Genomic DNA, 14136 nt, shown 5'->3' on the forward strand with positions numbered 1-14136 from the left:
TGATATTGCCGGCTTTGTCTCTTAACGCATACATCCGATTCTTGCCAATTCCGAGTTTCCTCTTCACTGTTTTTAGGCTTCCTCCGTTCCTGAGAGCATGTTCAATTCTATCCATATTATACTTCCTTATATCAGCTGTCTTACGCTTGTTTATTAGCTTCGAAAGTTCTGCCAGTTCTATTCTAGCTGTAGGGTTAGAGGCTCTCATACATTGGCGTTCCTTGATCAGATCTTTCGTCTCCTGCGATAGTCTGCTGGTATCCTGCCTAATGGAGTTACCACCGACTTCCATTGCACACTCCTTAATGATGCCCACAAGATTCTCGTTCATTGTCTCAACACCAAGGTCCTCTTCCTGAGTTAAAGCCGAATACCTGTTCTGTAGCTTGATCTGGAATTCGTCTATTTTCCCTCTTACCGCTAACTCATTAATCGGCTTCTTGTCTACTAGTTTCTTCCGTTCCCTCCACAGGTCTAGGCTAATTCGAGTTCTTACCATCCTGTGGTCACTGCAGCGCACTTTGCCTAGCACATCCACATCTTGTATGATGCCAGGGTTAGCACAGAGTATGAAGTCTATTTCATTTCTAGACTCGCCATTCAGGCAACTCCACGTCCACTTTCGGCTATCCCGCTTGCGGAAGAAGGTATTCATTAGGCTCATATTATTCTGTTTCGCAAACTCTACTAATAACTCTCCCCTGCTATTCCTAGCGCCTATGCCATATTCCCCCACTGCCTTGTCTCCAGCCTGCTTCTTGCCTACCTTGCCATTAAAGTCGCCCATTAGTATAGTGTATTTAGTCTTCACTCTACCCATCGCCGATTCCACGTCTTCATAGAAGCTTTTGACTTCCTGGTCATCATGACTGGATGTAGGGGCGTAGACTTGTACAATCTTCATTTTGTACCTCTTATTAGGTTTCACTACAAGACCTGCCACCCTCTCGTTAATGCTATAGCATTCTTGTATGTTACCAGCTATATTCTTATTAATCAGGAATCCGACTCCTAGTTCTCTCCGCTAAGCCCCTGTAGCACCGCATGTGCCCGCTTTTTAACACTCTATATGCTTCTTTTGGCCTCCTAACATCACTGAGCCCTATTATATCCCATTTACTGCCCTCTAATTCCTCCAATAGCCCTGCTAGACTCGCCTCACTAGATAACGTTCTAGCGTTAAACGTTGCCAGGTTCATATTCCAACGGCGGCCTGTCCGGAGCCAGTGATTCTTAGCACCCTCAGCTGCGTTGCAGGTCTGAGCGCCACGGTGGTCAGTTGCTTCGCAGCTGCTGGGGACTGAGGGCCGGGGTTTGAGTGTTGTGTTGAGATAGGAGGTTGTGGCCAAGTACTGCACCAGGGTGGCCAATCATGCTCTGCTGAGGGAGTGCGTTACCGGTTCGGGTCACCGGGATCAGGCCACACTCCAGGCCTCTTTGTGCAATTTTATCAACACACGGATTTTTTTTTAATCCGGTGGAAAATGGCCGGCACCGGGATCCGAACCACGGACCTCTTGCACGCGAGGCGGGTGTTCTACCTCTACGCCAGTGCTGCACCGCAAGAAGTATTGGCCGGCCATAAAGTATCCCCCCGACCTCACACGGGTCGGTCAGGGCCCAGCCCTTCCCAGGGTCCTGGGAAGGGCTGGGCGCCCTTCCCAGGACCTTTGCTCATACTGGGTGCGGCTCGGCATGTCGACCTACCGAGCCATATTCCAGGGACGGGTCGCTAGCCAGAGCTATACGTCCTGTGTCCATTTACGTTGCGTCATCATCGGACCGAAGTCCTACCTTCGAGCGTGAAGGCCCACCCTACTACTGTCACCTCGTTGGTCGTGTTGTGGACAGCCCACGTACTCGAGTAGGCGGGGGCGATAACTCCCTGAATTCCCCCCGTGAAAGGCACTTTTGCGGGCACCGAAGCCTCCTCGAGCTCGGTGATTCCCTTGTACACCAGACCTCTGGCTTAGAAGCCATCTCTCTCCACATATATATAGCGGACGGGTTGACCACCGGCCCATTCCCTCTGGGGTCTGGGGCATCCCATGTCAGTGACAGGAGGCCCGAGTCCTGATACCAGGAAACTCCCGATTGTCACCTTATGGTACTACTCCCAGACCCGTACGCGTTGTTTTGCTTCCTTGCCCTCTTAGCCACTTTGCAGTGTTGCCCGAGGCGCCCACGAGGAGGGGGGGGGGGGGGCGAGGTTAGACACAGGCAGCGCTTCCTTGATCGAGATCACCGGATTGGATTATACGAGAGCGCCAGCTCTCGCAGCGAAGTCACCTGTGACCTGTGTGGATCTCCTGCACCTCGGTGCGGCACCACACATGCAACCTAGCTCGAAATTCACTCACGCAGCCTGCAGTGAGCTTGATTAGAGGGGTTCGCACGTTCCCCAAGCTTTAGTTGGCGAGGCGTCCTGACACCTGGGATCTAGACGTACCTCGCCTCTCATCCCGAACCTACCGTTCGGATGGTTGTGTCGGCCTCCATGCTTGGATTACAAGGAGGTGCAACCCTCCCCGGCCTTAGGCACCACATCTAGCATTGTGCTACTATCGGCCATCGACCGACGAGCACGGCCTCCAAGCTGGATTACAGAGGGTCGCCACACCCTCCAGCGTCAGCTGTCAAGACGCAAGTGTACTCCTAACCAGGTCCCACGGTATATGCACACACCCATGATGCCCCATCCAATTGGACGGCTGGAGATCCACCTGTGACTGGACCAAACACCCGAGCTCCACTTGGATTACAGGACGACGCTGGACGTCCCGCTCGTAGCATGGAAGTACCAAGCCACAGTTTATTTGTATGGTGTATCTTTGTCTCGCCTACACGTCGATAAACAGATAACAACGTACATATAATAAACGCCTCAAAGATGCTTGTCAGAACTGTTTTATTTAAGATCGGACGCAATTACAAGAGAAGGTAGAATCTCTTACGATCCTTTTCGGTGGTTCACGTGCTTTCTTTGGTGGACACGTGAAAGCACGGAGAAAAGTTTATTTAAAAAGAGAATACAGCCTGTGGGATGAATGTCTCGGTTTTGTTGCAGGTAGAACATGCCAAGAAGAAAATCAATTTTCAGAAGGGTTTATTTGTATGGTGTATCTTTCTCTCGCCTCCACATCGATAAGCAGATAACAACGTAGTTATAATAAACGCCTCAAAGATGCTTGTCAGACTTGTTTTATTTAAGACTGGACGCAATTACAAGAGAAGGTAGAACCTCTTACGATCCTTTTTGGTGGTTCATGTGCTTTCTGTGGTGGACACGTGAAAGCACGTAGAAGAGTTTATTTAAAAACGCGAATACAGTCCGCAGGACAAAAGTCTCTGTTTTGCTTCAGATAGAACATGCCATGAAAAGAACCAACTTTCAGAATAGTTAACTTGTATGGTGTATCTTTCTCTCGCCTACACGTCGATAAACAGATACCAGCGTAGTTATCATGAACGCCTCAAAGATGCTTGTCAGAACTGTTTTATTTAGGACCGGACGGAATTACAAGAGAAGGTAGAACCTCTTACGATCTTTTCGGTGGTTCACGTGCTTTCTGTGGTGGACACGTGAAAGCACTTTCAGAAATTGTAGTATTTGTAGTAAACATCTCAACGATCATTGCGAGAACTGTCTTTTATTTAAGATCGGACGCAATTACAAGAGAAGGTAGAATCTCTTACGATCCTTTTCGGTGGTTCACGTACTTTCTTTGGTGGAGACTGAAAGCACGGAGAAGAGTTTATTTATAAAAGAGAATACAGCCTGTGGGATGAGTGTCTCGGTTTTGTTGCAGGTAGAATGGGCCAATAAAAAAGAAACTTTCAGATGAGTTTTTTTGTGTGGTATATCTTTCTCTCACCTCCACGTCGATAAACAGATAACAACGTATTTACAGTAAACATCTCAATGATGCTTGTCTGAACTTTTTTATTTAAGACCGGACGCAGTTACAAGAGAAGGTAGAGCCTCTTACGATCCTTTTCGGTGGTTCACGTGCATTCTGTGGTGGACACGCTAAAGCACGGAGAAGAGTTTATTTAAAAAGAGAACACAGCCTGTGGGATAAATGTCTCGGTTTTGTTGCAGGTAGAACATTCCAAGAAAGAAAGCAACTTGCATCATCATCATCATCACCATCAGCCTAGTTACGCCCACTGCAGGGCAAGGGCCTCTCCCATATTTCTCCAATAACCCCGGCCATGTACTAATTGTGGCCATGCCGTCCCTGCAAACTTCTTAATCATATCCGCCCACCTAACTTTCGCCGCCCCCTGCTACGCTTCCCTTCCCTTGGGATCCAGTCCGTAACCCTTAATGACGATCGGTTATCTTCCCTCCTCATTACATGTCCTGCCCATGCCCATTTCTTTTTCTTCATTTCAACTAAGATGTCATTACCTCGCGTTTGTTCCCTGACCCAATCTGCTCTTTTCTTATCCCTTAACGTTACACCTATCATTCTTCTTTCCATAGCTCGTTGCGTCGTCCTCAATTTGAGTAGAACTCTTTTCGTAAGCCTCCAGGTTTCTGCCCCGTAGGTGAGTACTGGTAAGACACATTTATTATATACTTTTCCCTTGAAGGATAATGGCAACCTGCTGTTCATGATCTGAGAATGCCTGCCAAACGCACCCCAGCCCATTCTTATTCTTCTGATTATTTCCGTCTCATGATCCGGATCAGCCGTCACTACGTGCCCCAGGTAGGTGTATTCCCTTACGATTTCCAGTGGCTCGCTGCCTATTGTAAATTGCTGTTCTCTTCCGAGACTGTTAAGCATTACTTTAGTTTTCTGCAGATTAATTTTTAGACCCACTCTTCTGCTTTGCCTCTCCAGGTCAGTGAGCATGCATTGCAATTGGTCCCCTGAGTTACTAAGCAAGGCAATATCATCAGCGAATCGCAAGTTACTAAGGCATTCTCCATTAACTTTTATCCCCATTTCTTCCCAATTGAGGTCTCTGAATACCTCCTGTAAACATGCTGTGAATAGCATTGGATAGATCGTATCTCCCTGCCTGACGCATTTCTCTATTGGGATTTTGTTGCTTGCTTTATGGAGGACTACGGTGGCTGTGGAGCCGCTTAAATATCTTTCAGTATTTTTACATACGGCTCGTCTACACACTGATTCCGTAATGCCTCCATGACTGCTGAGGGTTCGACAGAATCAAACGCTTTCTCGTAATCAATGAAAGCTATATATAAGGGTTGGTTATATTCCGCCCATTTCTCTATCACCTGATTGATAGTGTGAATACGATCTATTGTTGAGCAGCCTTTACGGAATGCTGCCTGGTCCTTTGGTTGACAGAAGTCTAAGGTGTTCCTGATTCTATTTGCGATTACCTTAGTAAATATTTTGTAGGCAACGGACGGTCCCTCCCTTCTTATGAATTAGGATTATGTTAGCGTTCTTCGAAGATTCCGGTACGCTCGAGGTCATGAGGCATTGCGTATACAGGGTGGCCAGTTTCTCTCGAACCATCTGTCCAGCATCCTTCAACAAATCTGCTGTTACCTGATCCTCCCCAGCTGCCTTCCCCCTTTGCATATCTCCCAAGGCTTTCTTTACCTCTTCAAGTGTTACGTTTGGGATTTCGAATTCCTCGAGACTATTTTCCATTCCATAATCGTCGTGGGTGCCACTGGAGCTGTAAAAATCTCTATAGAACTCCTCAGCCACTTCAACTATTTCATCCATATTAGTAATGATCTTGCCGGCTTTGTCTCTTAACGCATACATCTGATTCTTGCCAATTCATAGTTTCTTCTTCACTGTTTTTTAGGCTTCCTCCGTTCCTGAGAGCATGTTCAATTCTATCCATATTATACTTCCTTTTGTCAGCTGTCTTACGCTTGTTGATTAACTTCGAAAGTTCTGCCAGTTCTATTCTTGCTGTAGGGTTAGAGGCTTTTATACATTGGCGTTCCTTGATCAGATCTTTCGTCTCCTGCGATAGTTTTCTGGTATCCTGCCTAATGAAGTTACAACAGAGTTCCATTGCACACTCCCTAATGATGCCCACAAGATTCTCGTTCATTGCTTCAACACCAAGGTCCTCTTCCTGAGTTAAAGTTTAATAACTGCTCTGTAGGTTGATCTGGAATTCCTCTATTTTCCCTCTTGCCGCTAACTCATTAATCGGCTTCTTGTGTACTAGTTTCTTCCGTTCCCTCCCCAGGTCAAGGCTAATTCAAGTTCTTACCATCCTGTGGTCACTGCAGCGCACTTTGCCGAGCACGTCCACATCTTGTATGATGCCAGGGTTAGCACAGAGTATGAAGTCTATTTCATTTCGGGTCTCGCCATTCGGGCTCCTCCACGTCCACTTTCGCCTATCCCGCTTATGGAAGAAGGTATTCATTATGCTCATATTATTCTGTTCCGCATACTCTACTAATAACTCTCCCCTGCTATTCCTAGCGCCTATGCCATATTCCCCCACTGCCTTTTCTCCAGCCTGCTTCTTGCCCACCTTGGCATTAAAGCCCCCAGTAGTGTAATGTATTTAGTTTTCACTCTACCCATCGCCGATTCCACGTCTTCATAGAAGCTTTTGACTTCCTGGTCATCATGACTGGATGTAGGGCCGTAGACTTGTTCAATCTTCATTTGTACCTCTTATTAAGTTTCACTACAAGACCTGCCACCCTCTCGTTAATGCTATAGAATTCCTCTATGTTACCAGCGATATTCTTATTAATCAGGAATCCGACTCCTAGTTCTCCTCTCTCCGCTAAGCCCCTGTAGCACAGGATGTGCCCGCTTTTCAGCACTGTATATGCTTCTTTTGTCCTCCTAACTTCACTGAGCCCTATTATATCCCATTTACTGCCCTCTAATTCCTCCAATAGCACTGCTAGACTCGCTTCACTAGATAACGTTCTAGCTTTAAACGTTGCCAGGTTCATATCGCAACGGCGGCCTGTCCGGAGCCAGTGATTCTTAGCACCCTCTGCTGCGTTGCAGGTCTGACCGCCGCCGTGGTCAGTTGCTTCGCAGCTGCTGGGGACTGAGGGCCGGGGTTTGAGTGTTGTGTTCAGATAGGAGGTTGTGGCCAAGTACTGCACCAGGGTGGCCAATCATGCTATGGTGAGGGAGTGCGTTACCGGTTCTGGTCACCGGGATCAGGCCACACTCCATGCCTGTTTGTGCAATTTTATCAACACGCGCATTTTTTTTTAATCCGTTGGAAAATGGCCGGCACCGGGATTCAAACCACGGACCTCTTGCACGCGAGGCGGGTGTTCTACCTCTACGCCACCGCTGCACCGCAAGAAGTATTGGCCCGCCATAAAGTATCCCCCCGGCCTCACACGGTTTGGTCAGGGCCGGGCGCCCGTCCCAGGACATTTGCTCATACTGGGTGCGGCTCGGCATGTCGACCTACCGAGCCACATTCCAGGGACGGGTCGCTAGCCAGAGCTATACGTCCTGTGTCTATTTACGTTGGGTCATCATCGGACTGAAGTCCTACCTTCGAGCGTGAAGGCCCACCCTACTACTGTCACCTCGTTGGTCGTGTTGTGGGCAGCCCACGTGCTCGAGTAGGCGGGTGCGATTACTCCCCGAATGCCCCCCGTGAAAGGCACCTTTGCCGGGCGCCGAAGCGTCCTCGAGCTTGGTGATTCCCTTGTACACAAGACCTCTGGCTGAGAAGCCATCTCTCCCCACATATATATAGCGCACGGGTTGACCGCCGGCCCTTTCCCAATAGGGCCTCCCATGTCACTGACAGGAGGCCTGAGTCCTCATACCAGGAAACTCCCGATTGTCACCTTATCGTACTACTCCCAAACCCGTACGCGTGGTTTTGCTTCCTCTCCCTCTTAGCCACTTTGCAGTGTTGCCCGAGGCGCCCACGAGGAGGGGGGGCGATGTTAGACACAGGCAGCGCTTCCTTGATCGAGACCACCGGCTTGGATTACACGAGAGCGCCAGCTCTCGCAGCGAAGTCACCTGTGACCTGTGTGGATCTCCTGCACCTCGGTGCGGCACCACACATGCAACCTAGCTCGAAATTCACTCAAGCAGCCTCTAGTGAGCTGGATTACAGGGGTTCTCACGTTCCCCAAGCTTTAGTTGGCGAGGCGCCCTGACACCTGGGATATAGACGTACCTCGCCTCTCATCCCGAACTTACCCTTCCGATGGTTGTGTCCGCCTCCATGCTTGGATTACAAGGAGGCGCAACCCTCCCCGGCCTTAGGCACCACATCTAGCATTGTGCTACTATCTGCCATCGACGACGAGCACGGCCTCCAAGCTGGATTACAGAGGGTCGCCACACCCTCCAGCGTCATTGCGCTACGGTCTGCCATTGACCGACGTGCACGGCCTCCGAGAAGCTGGATTACAGAGGGTCGCCACACCCTCCAGCATCAGCTGCCAAGACGCAAGTGTACTCCTAACCAGGTCACACGGTATATACACACACCCGTGTTGCCACATCCAAATGGACGGGTGGAGATCCACCTGTGACTGGACCAAACACCCGAGCTCCGCTTGGATTACAGGACGACGCTGGACGTCCCGCTCGTAGCATGGAAGTACCAAGCCACAGTTTATTTATGTGGTGTATCTTTCTCTCACCTCCACGTCGATAAACAGATAACAACGTATTTTTATTGAACATCTCAAAGATTCTTGCCAGAACGGTCTTTTATTTAAGACCGGACGCAATTACAAGAGAAGGTACAGTCTCTTACGATCCTTTTGGGGGGCTCGAGTGCTTTGTGTGGTGGATACGTCAAAGCACGGAGAACAGTTTATTTAAACAAAGAGAACACAGCCTGTGGGATGAATGTCTCGGTTTTGTTGCAGGTAGATCATGCCAAAAAAAAAAGCAATTTTCAGACGGGTGTTTTTGTACGGTGAATCTTTCTCTCGTCTCCACGTCGATAAGCAGATAAGAACGTATTTATAGTAAACATCTCAGTGATGCTTGTCAGAATTGTCTTTTATTTAAGACCGGACGCAGTTACAAGAGAAGGTAGAATCTCTTACGATCCTTTTCCGTGGTTCGCGCACTTTCTGTGGTGGACACGTGAAAGCACAGAGAAGAGTTTATTTGTATGGTGTATCTTTCTCTCGCCTCCACGTCGATAAACAGATAACAATATAATTATAATAACCGCCTCAATGATGCTTGCCAGAAGCGTCTCTTATTTAAGATCGGACGCAATTACAAGAAAAGGTAGAACCTCTTACGATCCTTTTCGGTGGTTCACGTTCTTTCTGCGGTGGACACGTGAAAGCACGGGGAAGTGTTTACTTAAAAAAAAGAATACCGTCCGCAGGACGAAAGTCTCTGTTTTGCTTCAGATAGAACATGCCAAGAAAAAAAAGCAACTTTCAGAAGGGTTTATCTGTACGGTGTATCTTTCTCTCGCCTCCACGTCGATAAACAGATAACGTAGGTATAATAAATGCCTCAAAGATGCTTGTCATAACTGTTATATTTAGGACCGGACGCAATTACAAGAAAAGGTAGAACCTCTTACGATCCTTTTCGTTGGTTCACGTGCTTTCTGCGGTGGACACGTGAAAGCACGGAGAAGAGTTTATTTAAAAAAAGAGAATACAGCCTGTGGGATAATTGTCTCGGTTTTTTTGCTGGTAGAACATGCCAAAAAAAGCAATTTTCAGAAGGGTTTATCTGTACGGTGCATTTTCTCTCACCTCCACGTCGATAAGCAGATAACAACGTAGATATAATAAACGCCTCAAAGATGCTTGTCAGAATTGTTTTATTTAGGACCAGACGCAATTTCAAGAGACGGTAGAACACCTTACGATCCTTTTTGGTGGTTCACGTGCTTTCTGTGGAGGACACGTGAAAGCACGGAGAAGAGTTTATTTAAAAACGAGAATACAGTCCGCAGGACGAAAGTCTCTGTTTTGCTGCAGATAGAACATGCCAAGAAAAAAAGCAACTTTCAGAAGAGTTTATTTCTATGGTGTATCTTTCTCTCGCCTGCACGTCGATAAACAAATCATAACGTAGTTATAATAAACGCCTCAAAGATGCTTGTCAGAACTCTTTTATTTAAAACCGGACGCCATTACAAGAGAAGGTAGAACTTATCACGATCCTTTTTGGTGGTTCAAGTGCTTTCTACGGTGGACACGTGATAGCATGGTGAAGAGTTTATTTAAAACAGAGAATACAGTCCTCAGGACGAAAGGTTCTGTTTTGTTGCAGATAGAACACCCCAAGAAAAAAAGCAACTTTCAGAAGAGTTTATTTGTATGCTGTATCTTTCTCTCGCCTCCACGTCGATAAACAGATAACAATGTAATTATAATAACCGCCTCAATGATGCTTGCCAGAAGCGTCTCTTATTTAAGATCGGACGCAATTACAAGAAAAGGTAGAACCTCTTACGATCCTTTTCGGTGGTTCACGTTCTTTCTGCGGTGGACACGTGAAAGCACGGGGAAGAGTTTACTTAAAAAAAAGAATACCGTCCGCAGGACGAAAGTCTCTGTTTTGCTTCAGATAGAACATGCCAAGAAAAAAAAGCAACTTTCAGAAGGGTTTATTTGTACGGTGTATCTTTCTCTCGCCTCCACGTCGATAAACAGATAACGTAGGTATAATAAATGCCTCAAAGATGCTTGTCATAACTGTTATATTTAGGACCGGACGCAATTACAAGAAAAGGTAGAACCTCTTACGATCCTTTTCGTTGGTTCACGTGCTTTCTGCGGTGGACACGTGAAAGCACGGAGAAGAGTTTATTTAAAAAAAGAGAATACAGCCTGTGGGATGAATGTCTTGGTTTTTTTGCAGGTAGAACATGCCAAAAAAAAGCAATTTTCAGAAGGGTTTATCTGTACGGTGCATCTTTCTCTCACCTCCACGTCGATAAGCAGATAACAATGCAGATATAATAAACGCCTCAAAGATGCTTGTCAGAACTGTTGTATTTAGGACCAGACACAATTACAAGAAAAGGTAAAACCTCTTACGATCCTTTTCGGTGGTTCACGTTATTTCTGCGGTGGTAACCTGAAAGCACGGGGAAGAGCTTATTTAAAAAAAAAAGAATACCGTCCGCAGGACGAAAGTCTCTGTTTTGCTTCAGATAGAACATGCCAAGAAATAAAACAACTTTCAGACGGGTTTATTTGTACGGTGTATCTTTCTCTCGCCTCCACGTCGATAAACAGATAGTGTAGTTATAATGAATGCCTCAAAGATGCTTGTCAGAACTGTTATATTTAGGACTGGACGCAATTACAAGAAAATTTAGAACCTCTTACGATCCTTTTCGGTGGTTCACGTGCTTTCTGCGGTGGACACGTGAAAGCACGCAGAAGAGTTTATTTAAAAAAAGAGAATACAGTCTGAGGGATAAAAGGCTCTGTTTTGCTGCAGATAGAGCACATGAAGAAAAAAGCAAATTTTCGAAGAGTTTATTTGTATGCTGTATCTTTCTCTCACCTCCACGTCAATGAGCAGATAACAATGTAGATATAATAAACGCCTCAATGATGCTTGTCAGAACTGTTTTATTTAGGACCGGACGCAATTACAAGAAAAGGTAGAACCTCTTACGATACTTTTCGGTGCTTCACGTGCTTTCTGCGGTGGACACATGAAAGCACGGAGAAGAGTTTATTTAAAAAAGAGAATACAGCCTGTGGGATGAATGTCTCGGTTTTGTTACCGGTGGAACATGTCAAGAAAAAAGGAACTTTCAGAAGAGTTTTTTTGTGTGGTGTATCTTTCTCTCGCCTCCACGTCGATAAACAGATAACAACGTATTTATCGTCAACATCTCAATCATGATTGCCAGAACTCTTTTATTTATAATCGGAGGCAATTACAAGGGAAAGTAGAATCTCTTACGATCCTTTTCGGTGGTTCACGTGATTTCTGTGGTGGATACATGAAAGCACGGAGAAGAGTTTATTCAAAAAAGGGAATACCGTCTGTGGGATGAAAGGCTCTGTTCTGTTGCAGATAGAACATGCCAAGACAAAAAGTAACTTTCAGAAGAGTTTATTTGTATGGTGTATCTTTCTCTCGCATCCACGTCGATACAGAGATAACAATGTATTTATAGTAAACATCTCAATGATGCTTGTAAGAACTGTCAATTATTTAAGACCGGACCCAATTACTAGGGAAGGTTGAATCTCTTACGAACCTTTCCGGTGGTTCACGTGCTTTCTGTGGTGGACACGTGAAAGCACGGAGAAGAGTTTGTTTAAAAAAGAGAATACAGTCTGTGGGGTGAAAGGCTCTGTTCTGTTGCAGATAGAACATGCCAAGAAAAAAAGCAACTTTCAGAAGAGTATATTTGTATGGTGTATCTTTCTCTCGCCTCCACGTCGATAAACAGATAACAACGTAGGTATAATAAACGCCTCAATGATGCTTGTCAGATCTCTTTTATTTAAGACCAGAGGCAATTACAAGGGAAGGTAGAATCTCTTACGATCCTTTTCGGTGGTTCACGTGCTTTCTGCGGTGGACACGTGAAACCACGGAGAAGAGTTTAATTAAAAATGAGAATACAGTCTCTGGGATGAAAGTCTCTGTTTTGCTGCCGATGGAACATGCCGTGAAAGAAAGCAACTTTCAGAAGAGTTTATTTGTGTGGTGTATCTTTCTCTCGGCTCCATTTCGATAAACAGATAACAATGTATTTATAGTAAACATCTCAATGATGCTTGTCAGAACTGTCTTTTATTTAAGACCAGACCCAATAACTAGAGAAGGTAGAATCTCTTACGATCCTTTTCGGTTATTCACGTGCTTTCTGTGGTGGACACGCGAAAGCACGGAGAAGAGTTTATTTAAAAAAGAGAATACAGCATGTGGGTTGAATTTCTCGGATTTGTTGCAGGTAGAGCATGCCAAGAAAAAAAGCAACTTTCAGAAGAGTTTATTTGTGTGCTGTATCTTTCTCTCGCCTCCACGTCGATAAACAGATAACAACGTATTTATAGTAAACATCTCAATAATGCTTGTCAGAATTGTCTTTTATTTAAGACCGGACGCAGTTGCAAGAGAAGGTAGAATCTCCTAAGATCATTTTTTGTGGTTCACGTGCTTTCTGTGGTGGACACGTGAAAGCACGGAGAAGAGTTTTTTTAGAAAAGAGAAGACAGCCTGTGGGATGAATATCTCGGTTTTGTTGCAGGTAGAATGTGCCAAGAAAAAAAGAAACTTTCTGAAGAGTTTTTTTGTGTGGTGTATCTTTCTCTCGCCTCCACGTCGATAAACAAATAACAACGTAGTTATAATAAAAACGCCTCAAAGATGCTTGTCAGAACTCTTTTATTTAATATCGGATGCAATTACAAGAGAAGGTAGAATCTCTTACGATCCTTTTCGGTGCTTCACGTGCTTTGTGTGGTGGACACGTGAAAGCCCGGAGAAGTGTTTATTTAATAAAAAAAAATACAGTCCGCAGGAAGAAAGTCTCTGTTTTGCTGCAGATAGAACGTGCCAATAAAAAAAGCAACTTTCAGAAGAGTTTATTTGTATGGTGTATCTTTCTCTCGCCTCCACGTCGATAAACAGATAACAGCCTATTTATTGTCAACATCTCAATGTGCTTGCCAGAAATCTTTTATTTATAATCGGAGGCAATTACAAGGGAAGGTAGAATCTCTTACGATACTTTTCGGCTGTTCACGTGATTTCTGTGGTTTACACATGGATGCACGGAGAAGAGTTTATTCAAAAAAGGGAATACAGTTTGCAGGACGAAAGTCTCTGATTTGCTGCAGATACAAGATGCCAAGGAAAAAAGCAACTTTCAGAAGAGTTTATTTGTGTGGGATATCTTTCTCTGGCCTCCACGTCGATAAACAGATAACAAAGTAGTTATAATAAACGCCTCAAAGATGGATGTCATAGCTGTTTTATTTAGTACCGGACGCAATTACAAGAGAAGGTAGAACCTCTTACGATCCTTTTCGGTGGTTCACGTACTTTCTGCGGTGGACACGTGAAAGCACGGTGAAGAGTTTATTTTAAAAAGAGAATACAGTCCGCAGGACGAAAGGTTCTGTTTCATTGCAGATAGAACATGCCAAGAAAAAAAGCCACTTTCAGAAGTGTTTATTTGTATGGTGTATCTTTCTCTCGCCTCCAC

This window comes from Dermacentor andersoni, unplaced genomic scaffold (genome assembly GCF_023375885.2).
Source record: "Dermacentor andersoni unplaced genomic scaffold, qqDerAnde1_hic_scaffold ctg00000039.1, whole genome shotgun sequence".
Taxonomy (NCBI): Eukaryota; Metazoa; Arthropoda; class Arachnida; order Ixodida; family Ixodidae; genus Dermacentor; species Dermacentor andersoni.